The sequence below is a fragment of the Saimiri boliviensis genome, chromosome 2 (assembly GCF_048565385.1).
Source record: "Saimiri boliviensis isolate mSaiBol1 chromosome 2, mSaiBol1.pri, whole genome shotgun sequence".
NCBI lineage: Eukaryota > Metazoa > Chordata > Mammalia > Primates > Cebidae > Saimiri > Saimiri boliviensis.
Window position 1 is genome coordinate 30266124 of NC_133450.1, and position 16731 is coordinate 30282854.

The 16731-nt window shown below is 43.1% G+C and overlaps 1 protein-coding gene and 1 non-coding gene across 16 annotated transcripts in view; one reads left to right on the forward strand and one right to left on the reverse strand.

Moving 5' to 3' along the window:
* Positions 1–16731, forward strand: part of NUMB (NUMB endocytic adaptor protein) — a 185986-nt gene that overhangs the window by 14506 nt on the left and 154749 nt on the right. The window lies entirely within an intron of this gene.
* On the reverse strand, positions 13243–13346 carry LOC120364099 (U6 spliceosomal RNA). Its single transcript, XR_005579451.1, has one exon. It is a non-coding gene; the product is annotated as a U6 spliceosomal RNA (small nuclear RNA).

Consider the following 16731-nt stretch of genomic DNA (forward strand, 5'->3'; position numbering starts at 1 on the left):
TAACATTTCTAGAGCTCTCAGGAGAGCAAAACATTGCATAGTTGCTTTCTAAAATGGCTGTACCAGTTTACATTCCCATTAACAGTGTGTGAGATTGAGATGTACAGCTTTGCCAGCAGTAGTATTATTTAAAAATATTTGCTAATTTGATAGGAAATAGTAACTGGTTTTTGAAATTTGTATTTATTTGGTCACTAGTGGAACATTTAAAATATAATGATTAATCTTTAGGTATTTCCTTTAAGTGAAGTTGCTTGTTCTTGTTCTTGGTCCATTTTACTTTTGGGTGATCTTGATTCTTACGTGGAATCTAGGGATGGATAACATACAGAACTGTGACTTAATCTGTACAAATGATCTGTAGAAAGTTGTTTCATGTCCCCACCAAGTTCTTTTGCCCTCCTTCTGCCTAACTACTTTGTGACTTTAAGTCTGTTCTCGGATTTCATATAAATGGAATCATACCACATACTTTTTTTATTAATGTGGCTACTTTTGCTTAATACTTTTGAGATTCATCCATGTTATTGTGTGTATTAGTAATACATTCTTTTTTATTGCGGCATAGTAGTCCTTTTTTGTTTTATACATCTATTTTTCTACTAAGGAAACCATAATCAATAGAAAATTGCAAGCCCTAAGCCACAGTTTGTTGATTACAGTATTCAATTTACCTCAGGTCCAGGTTATATCTCCCTATGGCATTGTTTCCATCACAGTAATAATTTAAACCAGTCTTTCCTTACATGAGTAATTTCTGGAGAGAACACTTCAGTTAGATGAATATGGACTGAGCATGCATAAGAGAAAAATAGGCCAGGTGTGGTGGCGCATGCCTGTAATCCCAGCACTTTGGGAGGCTGGATTGCTTGAGCTCAGGAGTTCCAGACCAGCCTGAGCAACATGGCAAAACCCTGTCTCTACAAAGTACACAAAAATTAGCCAGGCATGGTGATGTGTGCCTGTAGGCCCAGTGGTACTCCCAGGATCACTTGAGCCCAGGAAGTTGAGGCTGATGTGAGCCGTGATCATGCCTCTGCACTCATCTGGGCAACAGAGAGAGATACTATCTCAAAAAAAAAAAAAAGAAAAAATATGTAGGTGCAAACACATTTAAGAGTTTCTATAGGAGTATTGTTTAAAACCCTGTGACTTATTTGCTTCTGAAAGGCACCAATTTAAAACTCCTTCAAAAGTTTATATTGTGATAAGAAAACCCAAGTGAGTTGCTAAACAAAAGGTAAAATTATTTTCAGAATCAAAATGATCTTCAACTAGAGACTGTTTAAAATGCACTTTAAAACGAGACAGAATCTGAAGAAAATAAAAAAGGCATCATTATTGAATAATAATTTTTTTTTTTGAGATGGAGTTTTATTTTTTTGCCCAGGCTGCAGTGCAGTGGCATGGTGATCTTGGCCCACTGCAATGTCTGCCTCCCTGGTTCAAGTGATTCTTCTGCCTCAGCCTCCCAAGTAGCTGGAAAAATAGGCATGCACCACCATGCCCAGCTAGTTTTTGTGTTTTCAGTAGAGATGGGGTTCACCATATTGGCCAGGCTGGTCTCGAACTCCTGACCTCATGATCCACCCGCACTGGCCTCCAAAAGTGCTAGGATTACAGGCATGAGCCATTGTGCTCGGCTGTAAATTCTACGTTGTTATTGTAGACAACAGATAATTTCCTAAATGACACAGAACATCATTTTGTGAATATACCACACTTTGTTTTTCCATTCTTCTTCTTTTTTTTTTTGAGACAGAGTCTTGCTTTGTCACCCAGGCTAGAGTGCAGTGGCATGATCTCGGCTCACTGCAACCTCTGCATCCTGAATTCAAGTGATTCTGTCACCTCAGCCTCTGAATAGTCGGGATTACAGGCATGCACAACTGTGCCCTGCTAATTTTGGTATTTTTAGTAGAGATGGGGTTTCACCATGTTGGCCAGGCTGGTCTCAAACTCCTGACCTCAAGTGATCTGCCCACCTCAGCCTCCCACAGTGCTGGGATTACAGGCGTGAGCCATTGAGCTTGGCTAATTTTCAGTTTTTGACTATTATAATGAGTAAGGCTGCTATAAACATTCCTGTGCAAATATTTTTGTGAACATTTCATTTCTCTTGAGTGAATGCAATAGAATTGTTATGTCACAGGTCACATGTATGTTTAACTTTATAAGAAATTGCCAAATGGTTCTCCAAAGAGAACCATGGAATAGTTATATTATCTTTTTTTTTTTTTTTTTTTTTTTTTGGAGACAGGGTTTCGCTCTTGTTACCCAGGCTGGAGTGCAATGGCACGATCTCGGCTCACCGCAACCTCCGCCTCCTGGGTTCAAGCAATTCTCCTGCCTCAGCCTCCCTAGTAGCTGGGACTACAGGCGTGTGCCACCATGCCCAGCTAATTTTTGTATTTTTAGTAGAGACGGGGTTTCACCATGTTGACCAGGATGGTCTCGATCTCTCGACCTCGTGATCCACCCACCTCGGCCTCCCAAAGTGCTGGGATTACAGGCTTGAGCCACCGCGCCCGGCCCTAGTTATATTATCTTAATACTTCATCAGCAATTTATGAGATCATTTGTTCCACATCCTTGCCACTACTTGAGTTGTTAGTCTCTTTGATTTTAGTCATTCTAATGAGTATGAAGTGGCATCTGAGAGTAGTTTTAACTTACATTTTCCTGATGACTAAATATATTGCACACTTACTTTTTTTTGGTTTGGTAAATATCTTTGACAAAGGCAAATTTGCAGATTGATAATAAATATCTTAATAAAAGATTGTGTGTTTTATTGCTACATATGGATCCAGATTTATTCTCTTTTTTTTTTTTTTTTTTTTTTTTGAGACGGAGTTTCGCTCTTGTTACCCAGGCTGGAGTGCAATGGTGCGATTTCGGCTCACCGCAACCTCCGCCTCCTGGGCTCAGGCAATTCTCCTGCCTCAGCTTCCTAGGTAGCTGGGATTACAGGCACGCGCCACCACGCCCAGCTAGTTTTTTTTTTTTTGTATTTTTAGTAGAGACGGGGTTTCACCATGTTGACCAGGATGGTCTCGATCTATTGACCTTGTGATCCACCCGCCTCGGCCTCCCAAAGTGCTGGGATTACAGGCTTGAGCCACCGCGCCCGGCCTGATTTATTCTCATTTGTAAGAACAGAGATGAATTTATAATTAAAAGTAAAATGAAATAGTTATTCCAAACATAAGATTTCTCAGAAGTTTTATATAATGATAATTCATCTTGATTTTTTTGAGTACATATTTGCTATTGGTTAATATTGGTGGGAACTTTGATCAGTTGAATGATTCAAAAGACTTCGGGTTGTGTTTTGTAGAGAGCTATTTTTCATTTTTTTTTCTATTACAAAATTAAAAATAGAGATGAAGTCTTGCTATGTTGTCCAGGCTGGTCTCGAACTCCTCACTTCAAGCGATTCTTCCACTGAAGCCTCCCAGAGTGCTGGGATTACAGGTGTGAGCCACTGCACAAAGCCTAGAGGTACTTTTTTTTTTTTTTTTGAGCAACACTTTACCTGGATTTTTTTTTTTTTTGGAGACGGCATCTTGCTCTGTTGCCCAGGCTGGAGTGCAGTGGCATGATCTTGGCTGACTGCCATCTCTGCCTCCTGGATTCAAGCGATTCTCCTGCCTTACTCTCCTCAGTAGCTGGGATTACAGACATATGCCACCACACCCGGCTAATTTTTGTATTTTTAGTAGAGACAGGGTTTCACCATGTTGGTCAGGCTTGTCTTGAACTCCTGACCTCAGGTGATCCATCTGTCTTGGCCTCCAAAAGTGTTGGGATTACAGGCATGAGCCACCGCACCTGGCCTTTTTTTTTTTTTTTTTTTTTTAGATGGAGTTTTGCTCTTTTTGCCCAAGCTGGAATGATGCAATGGCATGATCTCAGCTCACTACAACCTCCGGCTCTCTGGTTCAAGCAATTCTCCTGCCTTAGCCTCCCAAGAAGCTGGGATTACAGGCACACGCCACCACGCTCAGCTAATTTTTGTGTTTTTAGTAGAGATGGGTTTTCACCATGTTGGCCAGGGTGGTCTCGATCTCCTGACCTTGTGATCCACCACTTTGGCTTCCCTGAGTGCTGGGATGACAGGCATGAGCCACCGCACCCAGCCGTACCCTCTTTTTCTGTAAGGGCTTTTTCATCATTTTCTCTAAATTTTGTCTCTTTCTCTTTGTATTCTATAGCACTTTGTACCAATTTTGTATGGTATATTATCTACTTTGCATTATTGTTAAGAATACAGGCTGGGAGAGTGGCTCATGCCTATAATCCCAGCACTTTGGCAGGCAGAGGTGGGCAGATCACCTGGGGCTGGGAGTTCAAGACCAGCCTGGCCAACATGCTAAACCCTGTCTCTACTAAATATACAAAACTTAGCCAGATGTGGTGGTAAGCACTGTAGCTCCAGCTACTTGGGAGGCTGAGGCAGGAGAACCGCTGGAACCCAGAGATGGAGGTTGCAGTCAGCCGTGATCATGCCACTGCATTACAGCCTGGGCAACAGAGTGAGACCCTGACTTAAAAAAAAAAAAAAAAAAAAAAAAAAGGAGTTATTTTTCCAAATAGATTGCAGTTATCCTACAAATAGATTATGTACATGCTGGGAACAGGATCTTTGTTACTTTGATTTACTCTTTGTAACTTCCAAGTTACCTATCAAGATTCTTTGCATGTAGTGGATCCTGAATGACATTTGAGTTGAATCTATTTAATAATCTCTGCCCTAATGGAGCTTATGGTATAATGGAAGGAGACATAAAATAAGAAGATAAATATATAGGAAAATTGCCATGTAAGAATATGTGATAAAAATAATGAATAGTATGCCAGGATGAGAGAGTAACAAAGGAACCCGTTTTGATCTTGTGGGTGAAGGCTGTACATAGGGTTGACATTTAAATGTGTATGAAGACCTAGAAGGAACCACTGCATAGAAAGCTGGAGGTAGTACATCCTGCATGCGGGAAAACATGGGAACTTAAATTTTTGAGACACTGAAGTTTAGTGTGTGTGAGGAAGAGTAGCTTTTACTTTTATTTTTTTAGACAGAGTCTTGCTCTGTCTCCCAGGCTGAAGTACTGCGGTAGCGTGATCCTGGCTCATTGCAACCTCCACCTCCTGGGTTCTAGTGATTCTCTTGCCTCAGCCTTCTGAGTAGCTGGGATTACAGGCTTGTGCCACCAGGCCCAGCCAATTTTTTGTATTTTTAGTAGAGACAGGGTTTCACCATATTGGCCAGGCTCATCTGGAACTCCTGACCTCAAGTGATCTGCCTTCCTCGGCCTCCTAAAGTGCTGGGAGTACAGGCATGAGATACCACACCAACATGGCCAACATGATGAAATCTTGTCTCTACTAAAAATACAAAAGTTAGCCGGGTATGGTGGCGCGTGACTGTAATCCCAGCTACTGGGGAGGCTGAGGCAAGAGAATCACTTAAACCCAGGAGGCAGAGGCTGCAGTGAGCCAAGACTGTGCCACTGCACTCCAGCCTAGGCGACAATGACTCTGTCTCAAAAAAATTAAAATAAAGTAGGGGAAAAGAGAAGACTGGTTCAGTTGGGGTGGGGAGAGGGTGACTTACAGATTTGACTATGGAAAGGATAGGGAATTTCTATCTAATGGCTACAGTTTTCTTAAAGTATCATAATTTAAAAGGGGTGGGAGGAATGGAGAAGAATGGTGAGATGTTTGAGGATTGAAGAAAAGGTATCAGCCCAGGGAGCTTGTAGAGTAATATTGCTGTGGTTGAGGTTGTTGATTGTGAATTTATGACAATAACCAGTTTGGATGTTCGATTTTCTACAATATTCCACTACTCTGTTGCAGTCATGAAGAAGGTTGGCTGCAGTTCTGTCAAGGCAGTGTGAAGGGGAGAGACATGGGAGACATTGATTTGTGTAAGAAGGATTATATTGACAAACTGTAAAATTGAAGTTGGATAAAGAAAAAAATGAAACCAGGAGACTGATAGGGAGAAAGTGGAAGGTTTCATGCATCGATAGTCTCATTAAGAATTACTGGAGCTGGATGAGGATGCAAAGGCATAATAATGATACAGCGGACTTTGGGGACTCAGAGAGAAAGGGTGGGAAGTGGGTGAGGGATAAAGACTACAGATTGAGTGCAGTGTATGCTGCTTGAGTGATGTGCGCACCAAAATCCCACAGTTATCACTAAGGAGCTTACTCATATAACCAGATACCATCTGTTCCCTAATAACCTATGGAAATAAATTTAGAAAGAAATGTACTGTAGAAAAGATACATAATTTTTAATGTTAATAAATTTTTTGCCTCTCTGTGAAAAAAAATAATTCGAGCTAGGCACAGTGGCTCACACCTATAATCCCAGCACTTTGGGAGACTGAGGCAGGTAGATGGCTTGAGCCCAGGAGTTTGAGACCAGCCTGGGCAACATGGTAAAACCCCATCTCTACAAAAAATACAAAAAATTAGCCAGATGTGATGGTGCATGCTTATAGTCCCTGCTATTCAGGAGGCTGAGGTGGGAGGATTGCTTGAGCTCTGGAAGTCAAGGCTGTGGTGAGCTGAGATTGTGCCACTGCACTCCAGCCTGGATGGCAAGAGTAAGACCTTGTCTCAGAAAAAAAAGCAAAAGAAGAAAAAAGAAGCAAGAATTATCCTCTGGGCCCAGTTGAACAAGTAAGTTGGAAGGACCAAAGTTTTTACTGTGTCTTTCTTCTCTTTGCTTTCTTCTCATTATGTCCAGAATGACCAGATTACCTATGTTGTATAAATAAAACCACTTAGAGTCTTCCATTCTAAATAGTTTAAACCCACTTTTAGCCAAATGGATTGAAACACACACAGAATTAATAACCTACAGGATTTATGAGTGTGATTTCAAGCATGATGTATTTTAAAGTGTAAAACTCCATCTCTACTAAGAGTAGGGGAAAGTCGAGTTTTACACTTTAAAATACATCACGTATTTTAAAATACAAAAATTAGTTTGGTGTGGTGGTGAACTCCTGTAGTCCCAGCAACTTAGGAGGCTAAGATAATTGCTTGAACCCGGGAGGCAGAGGTTGCAGTGATCTGAGATCTTGCCGCTGCACTTCAGCCTGTGTGACAGAGGGAAACTGTCTTTAAAAAAAAAAAAAAATTTTTTTTTTTGGTCTATTTGATAAATGCATCATATTGATCAAATCAGCTTCCTTTGTTAACTTCTTTCTATAAATAGGACATAGGAAAATAATTTCCTTTGATAAATATCTGGATGTACTTGGGATCTTTCTGTGAAATATGTGACATAAGATCTAAATTTGTGTTTCTTTAGAAACATTGAGAAACTGCTGGACATGGTGGTTTATGCCTGCAGTCCCAGCACTTTGAGAGGCCAAGGCAGGAGGATAGCTTGACCCAGGAGCTTGAGACCAGCCTGGGCAATATGCTGAAACCCCATCTCTACAAAAACACAAAAATTAACTGGACATGGTGGTGTGCTCCTGTAATCCCAGTGATTTGGGAAGCTGATGTGGGAGGATTGCTCGAACCTGGAGGCAGAGGTTGCAGTGAGCCAAGATTGCGCTTTTGCACTCTGGCTTAGGTGTCAGACTGACACTCTGTCTCAAAAAACAAAATTCAAAAACTTTTTTGTTTTGTTTTGAGAAAGGGTCTCTCACCTTGTCACCCAGACTAGAGTGCAGTGGCACAATCATGGCTCAAGCAATCCTTCCACCTCAGCCTCCCATGTGGTTGGGACTATAGGCATGTACCACCACACCTGGCTAATTAAAAAAAACTTTTTTTTTTCTTTTTTGAGATGGAGTCTTGCACTGTCACCCAGGCTGGAAGCAGTTCTCCTGCCTCAGCCTCCCAAGTAGCTGGGATTACAGGTGCCTGCCACCACACCCGGCTATTTTTTGTATTTGTAGTAGAGACTGGGTTTCACTATGTTGGCCAGGCTGGTCTTGAACTTCTGACCTCATGATCTGCCCACCTTGGCATCCCAAAGTGCTGGGATTACAGGTGTGAGCCACTGCACCTGGCCTAATAACCTTTTTTATAGAAATGGCATCTCACTGTATTACCCAGGCTTGGGCTCCAAACTCCTGGGCTCAAGCCATCTTCCTGCCTCAGCCTCCCAAAGTGCTGGAATTACAGGTGTGAACTACTGCGCCTGGCTCAAAAACCCTTATTCATTGTTGGTATAGTTTCTTTGGAAAACAGTTTGGCAGGTTGTCATACATAATTAAATGTACACTTACCATAATCTAACAGTTTCACTCCTGGATATTTATTCAAGTAAAATGAAAACACAGTCACATAAAAACTTACATGCAAGTGTCACATAGGTTGATGCAAAAGTAGTTGCAGTTTTTGCCATCTTAATGCCTTTTTTTTTTTTTTTTTTTTTTTTTGAGACAGAATCTTGCTCTTTGGCCCAGGCTGGAGTGCAGTGGTGTGATCTTGGCTTATTACAACCTCCACCTCCCAGGTTCAAGCAGTTCTCTGCCTCAGCCTCCCGACTTGCTGGGATTATAGGCGCCTGCCACCATGCCCGGCTAATTTTTGTATTTTTAGTAGAGACAGGGTTTCACCATTTTGGCCAGGCTGGTCTTGAACTCCTAACCTTGTGATGCACCCACCTCGGCCTCCCAAAGTGCTGGGATTACAGGTGTGAGCCACTGTGCCTGGCCTTTAATGCTATATTAATGGCAAAAACTGTAACTACTTTTGCACCAACCTAATAATTGCCCAAAATTGGAAATAATGCGTCTGCACTTCAACTGGTAAATTGATAAAGGTTGGCACATCTATACAATGGCATACTATTGTGCAATGAATGCATTCACTGACATTGTTCAGTATCAAATGCATTATGCTAAATGAAGGAAGTCAGACTTAGAAGGCTACATACTGTGTGATTTCATTTTTGTGGTATTTTGGAACAGGCAAAACTATAGGGAAAGAAAACTGACCAGTGGTTGCCAGGGATTGGAAGAGAGTTTGACTACTGAGCACATGAGGGAATTTTTTTGGGTGTTCTATGTATCTTCTGTATCTGTTCTGTATCTTGATTGTAGTGGTGGTTACATAGTTATGTTTTTCAAATTCAGGAGTGTACACTAAAAAGAAAGAATTTTAATATATGTAAATTATACCTCAATTAAAGTTCTACCATATTAAAAATTATTTTGCATATATCTCAGAAAATGTTTTGTTTTTAATTTTTTTTCTTTTTTTTGCCAAAAACTCCAGAGAATATACCAAGTAATTGTTTTTAATTTTGATGTTGTAGAGACAGGGTCTCACTCTGTCTTCCAGGCTGGAGTGCAGTGGGTATGATCATAGTCACTACAGCCTTGAATTCCTGAGGTCAAGTGATCTCCTGCCACGGCCTCCTCAGTAGCTGGGACTCAGGCATGCACCACCATGCCTGGCTAATTTTTTTTTTTTTAGAGGCAGAGTCTTTGTATGTTCCCTAGCCTAGTCGAACTCCTGGCTTCAAGAGCTCCCCTGACCTCTGCCTTCTAAAGTGCTATGATTACAGGCACTAGCCTAGCCATTGGGCCTAGCCATGTTTTGTTTTTAGATTCTGCTTATGTGACTTTGGGAGGAGAAAGTGGTGGATGGCACTGGTAAAGTTTTTTGAAGGTGTTGAAAACACTGTGTAAATGCTGAATATGTTTACACTTAGCATACATTCCTGTCATACATTTAATAGAATTTTATGATGTCAGAATTAGAAGAGCCCAAGAGACCTCATAAAGTGTTTGTTTTTTTTGAGACAGTCTCACTTTGTCACCAGGTGCCAGGCTGGAGTGCAGTGGTGCGACCTCGGCTCACTGCAACCTCTGCCTCCTGGGTTGAAGCAATTCTCCTGCCTCAGCCTCCCGAGTAGCTGGGATTACAGGCGTGCACCACCATGCCCAGCTAATTTTTTTGTATTTTTAGTAGAGACAGGGTTTCACCATGTTGGCCAGGATGGTCTCGATCTCTTGACTCATGATCCACCCGCCTTGGCCTCCCAAAGTGCTGGGATTACAGGTGTGAGCCACCGTGCCTGGCCAGAGTGTTCTTTTTTAAAACAGATCAAGGACCTGAAGCCTAGGGAGGTTAGCTAAAGTCCCACAGCTAGGTAGTAGCAGACATAGATCTAGGATTCAAGTGATGGATTACTAATTTGACTTGTATTTTACTAAAACACAGTTTTTATTTCAAGTTATTCTCTTGAGACTATTTTTAATTCCTTTTTAAAACCTTTTAATTGCGTCATCCTAAAACTGGAAACCACTTCCTTCCTAGTGGTAGCAAAGTCCTGTGTCTGGTTGATAATAGGAAAGCTAAATATGAGAGATTCCATACCACTTTTTTTTCTTTTTTTGAGAAGGAGTTTCACTCGTTACCCAGGCTGGAGTGCAATAGTGCAATCTCGGCTCACCACAACCTCCGCCTCCTGGGTTCAAGCAATTCTCCTGCCTCAGCCTCCTGAGTAGCTGGGATTACAGGCACGCGCCACCATGCCCAGCTAATTTTTTGTATATTTAGTAGAGACGGGGTTTCACCATGTTGACCAGGATGGTCTCGATATCTCGACCTTGTGATCCACCTGACTCAACCTCGTGATCCACCTGCCTCAGCCTCCCAAAGTGCTGGGATTACAGGCTTGAGCCACTGCGCCTGGCCGATTACATACCACTTTAAAGTTTGCTTAGGCCTACTCAACAAATTTAGTTATAAAGACACTTTTCTTTAGTTGGTAAATCTAGATGCAGACACTTTAACTGGTAAATCTGGATGCTTATTTTTGTACTTTTCAAGGGCTATCAGGAATAGGTTTTCGTAACTTTATTGCATTAAAAAATGATCTTTTCAGGCTGGGCGAGGTGGTTTACGCCTGTAATCCCAGCCTTTTGGGAGGCCGAGGAGGAGGGAGTTACCTGAGGTCGGTGGTTTGAGATCAGCCTGACCAACATGAAGAAATCCTGTCTCTACTGAAAATGCAGAATTAGCCGGGTATGGTGGTACCTACCTATAATCTCAGCTACTCGGGAGGCTGAGGCAGGAGAATCTCTTTTTTTTTTTTTTTTTTTTTTTGAGACGGAGTTTCACTCTTGTTGCCCAGGCTGGAGTGCAATGGCGCAGTCTCGGCTCACCGCAACCTCCGCCTCCTGGGTTCAGGCAATTCTCCTGCCTCAGCCTCCTGAGTAGCTGGGATTACAGGCACACGCCACTATGCCCAGCTAATTTTTAGTATTTTTAGTAGAGACGGGGTTTCACCATGTTGACCAGGATGGTCTCGATCTCTTGACCTCGTGATCCACCCGCCTCGGCCTCCCAAAGTGCTGGGATTACAGGCTTGAGCCACCGCGCCCGGCCAGGAGAATCTCTTGAACTCAGGAGGCTGAGGTTGCGGTGGCTGAGATCACGCCATTGCACTCCAGCCTGGGGAACAAGAGCAAAACTGTATTAAAAAATATATTTTCAGATTATTATGATTGCTGGTTTCTTGGGAAGGTCGAAAAGGTTTAAGTGTGTTCTTTCTGGTTACCTTAACTGCTGAGGATTTATCCTATAAATAGTGAGAGATTTGAGAGAGCAACAGAAACAGTCTTAATAGATACATATTCAGGAAATGAAGATTGGAATGTTATTCAAGATATACAGCAGCTTTAGTTGTCTTCTGTTTTTGAGAACTGTCTAGCTTTCACTGTGCCTCTTGTGTTCACTCTTCCCTGTAAGTAGTTTTGATTGCTTCTAGACCCAAAAAGAACAAAGTTTAGAGTTCCTTCTCCTTAGACATCCTGTTGTTATTGTGGATAATGCAGATCCAGTCACAGAACTAGCAGGTAGATGGATCTTTTTGTTTCTGTTTTGAGAAAGAGTTTTACTCTGTTGCCCAGGCTGGAGTGCAGGGGCATTATCTCGGCTCATTGCAACCTCTGCCTCCCAGGTTGAAGTGATTCTCCTGCCTCAGCCTCCTGAGTAGCTGGGATTACAGGCGTGCACCACCATGCCTGGCTAATTTTTGTGTTTTTACAAAATTCCGCCATGTTGGCCAGGCTGGTTTCTGACCTCAGGTGATCCACCTGCCTCCCAAAGTGTTGGGATTACCTGTGTGAGCCACCCCAGCATCTTTCTTATTTTTAAAGCTGTGTCTGTGTCAAGCAGTTTAAGAGTTATTTCCTGTAAGCCATAGCTCCAGGCAGAGTTGGCCAGTTGCTTTCAGCCTTCTGTATAAGTAAGGAAACCCTACCCCCAACCCTAGCTTTAGCGGATTGTCTTGACTCTTTTTTTTTTAAGATGGAGTTTCACTCTTGTTGCCCATACTGGAATGCAGTGGCACGATCTTAGCTCACCGAAACCTCCACCTACTGGGTTCAATTGATTCTTCTGCCTCAGCCACCCAAGTAGCTGGGATTACGGACATGTGCCACCACACCTGGCTAATTTTGTATTTTTAGTAGAGATGGGGTTTCTCCATGTTGGTCAGGCTGGTCTCAAAATCCAGACCTCAGGTGATTCACCTGCCTCAGCCTCCCAAATGCTGGGATTACAGGCATGAACCACCATGCCTGGCTTTTTTTTTAAAAAAATATATATTTTATTGCATTTTAGGTTTTGGGGTACATGCGAAGAATATGTAAGATTGTTGCATGGGTACACACATGGCAATGTGGTTTACTGCCTTCCTCCCCATCACCTGTATCTGGCATTTCTCCCCATGTTATCCCTCCCCAACTCCCCACTCCCTGCTGTCCCTTCCCTAGTTCCCCCCCACAGACCCCAGTGTGTGATGCTTCCCTCCCTGTGTCCACGTGTTCTCATTGTTCAACACCCGCCTGTGAGTGAGAACATGCGGTGTTTGATTTTCTGTTCTTGTGTCAGTTTGCTGAGAATGATGGTTTCCAGATTCATCCGTGTCCCTACAAAGGACATGAACTCGTCGTTTTTTATGGCTGCATAGTATTCCATGGTGTATATGTGCCACATTTTCCCTGTCCAGTCTATCATCGATGGGAATTTGGGTTGGTTCCCAGTCTTTGCTATTGTAAACAGTGCTGCAATGAACATTCGTGTGCATGTGGCCTTATAGAACAATTTATAATTCTTTGGATATATACCCAGTAATGGGATTGCTGGGTCAAATGGAATTTCTATTTCTAGGTCCTTGAGGAATCGCCACACTGTCTTCCACAGTGGTTGAACTAATTTACACTCCCACCAACACTGTAAAAGTAAAAATATGGAACACTTCATTAATATGCATGTCATCCTTGCTCAGGGGCCATGCTGATCACTATATCGTTCCAATTTTAGTATATGTGCCGCCGAAGCGAGCACTTTTTTTTTTTTTTTTTTTTTCAAATGAAAGGGTCTCACTTTGTTGCCCAGACTCTGGACTTCGGTACAGTGGTACAGTCATGGCCTTTTTTTTTTGGACAGAGTCTTGCTGTGTCGCCCAGGCTGGAATGCAGTGGGGTGATCTTGGCTCACTGCAACCTCCGCCTCCAGGGCTCAAGCAGTTCTCTGCCTCAGCCTACTGAGTACCTGGGATTATAAGCACCTGCCACCATGCCCAGCTAATTTTTGTATTTTAAGTAGAGACAAGGTTTCACCATGTTGGTCAGGCTGGTCTTGAGCTCCTGACCTCAAATGATCCCCCCAGCCTCCCAAAGTGCTAGTATCACAGGTGTGAGCCACTGCATCCAGCCTTGCCTGGCTAGTTTTAAAATTTTTTGTAGAAGCCGGGCGTGGTGGCTCAAGCCTGTAATCCCAGCACTTTGGGAGGCTGAGGTGGGTGGATCACGAGATCGAGAGTTCGAGGCCATCCTGGTCAACATGGTGAAACCGTGTCTCTACTAAAAATACAAAAAAATTAGCTGGGCATGGTGGCACATGCCTGTAATCCCAGCTACTCAGGAGGCTGAGGCAGGAGAATTGCTTGAACCCAGGAGGTGGAGCTTGCGGTGAACTGAGATCGCGCCATTGCACTCCAGCCTGGGTAACAAGAGCGAAACTCCGTCTCAAAAAAAAAAAAAAAAAAAAAATTTTTTTGTAGAGATGGATCCTCTATGTGTTGCCCAAGCTGGTCTCAAATTCCTGGGCTCATGTGATCCTCCTGCCCCGACCTCCCAAAGTGCTGACATTATAAGCAGGAGCACTGTGCCAGGCCAGGTTCTGTCTTATATGGAGCATTTTTAGTGCCTGTTCCCCAAGGAAGCCAAACTCCCAGCTGCCACTGCTTGCTTTTTTGTGTGTTTTTTTTTGTTTTTTGTTTTGTTTTGTTTTTGTTTTTTGATTTTTTGTTTTCTTTTTTAAAGATGGGGTTGCCGGGCGCGGTGGCTCACGCCTGTAATCCCAGCACTTTGGGAGGCTGAGGCGGGTGGATCACGAGGTCAAGAGATAGAGACCATCCTGGTCAACATGGTGAAACCCTGTCTCTACTAAAAATACAAAAAAAAAATTAGCTGGGCATGGTGGCACGTGCCTGTAATCCCAGCTACTCAGGAGGCTGAGGCAGGAGAATCGCCTGAACCCAGGAGGCAGAGGTTGCGGTGAGCCGAGATTGCGCCATTGCACTCCAGCCTGGTTAACAAGAGTGAAACTCCGTCTCAAAAAAAATAAAAAATAAAAAAATAAAGATGGGGTTTCTCCATGATGGTCAGGCTGGTCTTGAACTCCTGACCGCAGGTGATCCACCCACCTCGGCCTTCCAAAGTGCTAGGATTACAGGCGTGAGCCACCGCGCCCGGCCACTGCTTGCTTCTTAACCAGGAGCCCGGTAGGACTCTGGCTTCAGAGGCCTTACCACTGTGCATTTATATTATTTATCAGTGCCTAAGAGGTATTTATATTATTTTTTGAGCCAGCTATTTATTATTTATATATTTGCTACATTTATATATATAGTTATTTGGGTAAATTCTTTGAAAGAAGGCAAGATTTAAAATCTCTCCTTCTTTCAAAGCCACATTTTCTCATCTTTAAAATTAGAGTCTGGGCATGGTTGGCTCATGTAATTTAGAGATGCGCTTACTTTTGGAGGCTGAGGCGGGTGGATCACCTGAGTTCAGGGGTTTGAGACCAGCCAGGAGGACATGGTGAAACCCTGTCTCTACTAAAAATACAAAAATTAGCCAGGCGTACTGGCGATGCCTGTGATCCCAGCTACTCTGGAAGCTGAGGCAGGGAGAGCTGCTAGAACCCAGGAGGTGGAGGTTGCAGTAAGCCAAGATTGTACCACTGCACTCCAGCCTGGGTGACAGAATGAGACTCTGTCTCAAAAAAATAAATAAATAAAATTAGAATTATAGTCGCTATCTCTTGGTGTTTCTTTGTGCTGATCAAATGAGATTATACACAGCAATACACATTTATATATAAATTCTTAGAACAGTGTCTTGAATATAGTAGATATATATATATCTGTATATATAGTAGCGATTATATTTTCAAGTGAATCCTGTAATTTCTTGTCAGTATTTAGGCAGTTATATAGTGACCCCCAAACACTTGTCAGTCAATATTCAGAATATCTGTAAATGTGTCTGGGAATTATGGCACGTTTTGAGGCATTTGGGTGAGACATTTACATTTAAGTTTAGGCTAGGTGCAGTGGCTTACATCTGTAATCTCAACGCTTTGGAAGGCTGAGGCAGGAGTGTAATATTGGGGTTCAGGGTACCCTCAGGTCCCCTGAGAGGACGTTTCTCCAGGTTCTTGGTCTCCTGCCCTCTCAAGAATGAGAGAGTGGACCACGGCGCAGTGCGTAGTAAATGCTGGACTCAAAAGTGTTGGTAGAAAGTGATTTATTTAGAGTGAGAGAAAGAGAGAGAAACAGAAGGAGAGAGAAAGAAACAGCTAACTCTCACACTGAGTGTGAGAATCCAGAAAGATGGAATCCAGGAGAGGAAAGCAGCTTCCACACTGAGTGGAAGGGAATAGAGAGAGATGGAGTTTAGAAGGGGAAGATAGACTTCCGTGAGAGTATCAAAGGGGACTCCAGAGGGAAAATCCAGAATAGAGAAAAACAGCTTCCATGAGAATGTTCGTGGAAGGGGACCCAAACATGGAGTCCAAAGGGGTGTGGAAGAAACGGACTTTTTTTTTTTTTTTTTTTTTTTGAGACGGAGTTTCGCTCTTGTTACCCAGGCTGGAGTGCAATGGCGCGATCTCGGCTCACCGCAACCTCCGCCTCCTGGGTTCAGGCAATTCTCCTGCCTCAGCCTCCGGAGTCGCTGGGATTACAGGCACGCGCCACCATGCTCAGCTAATTTTTTGCGCCATTAGTAGAGACGGGGTTTCACCATGTTGACCAGGATGGTCTCGATCTCTTGACCTCGTGATCCACCCACCTCGGCCTCCCAAAGTGCTGGGATTACAGGCTTGAGCCACCGCGCCCGGCAAACGGACTTTTAAACTGTCCGTTTACCCCTGCCTTCTTTAAGACCCCTGGCCAATGAAAGGAGTTCCTTAGAACTTCTGCTGGAGTGATTGACTCTTAGTTTCTTCCCGGGCCCATGAAATTGAAACAAAAACCGTTAAATCTCCTGGATGGAGACAGATGGGAGTGGGTCATGGCGCTGGGAAGTTCTTGCCCTTAAAACTACGCCCCCTTGTGGACTCGGAAAGAGAACATACTCCCTCAGGAGGATTGCTTGAGGCCAGGAGTTCAAAACCAGCCTGAGCAACATAGCGAGACCCCTATTTCTATTAAAAAAAAAAA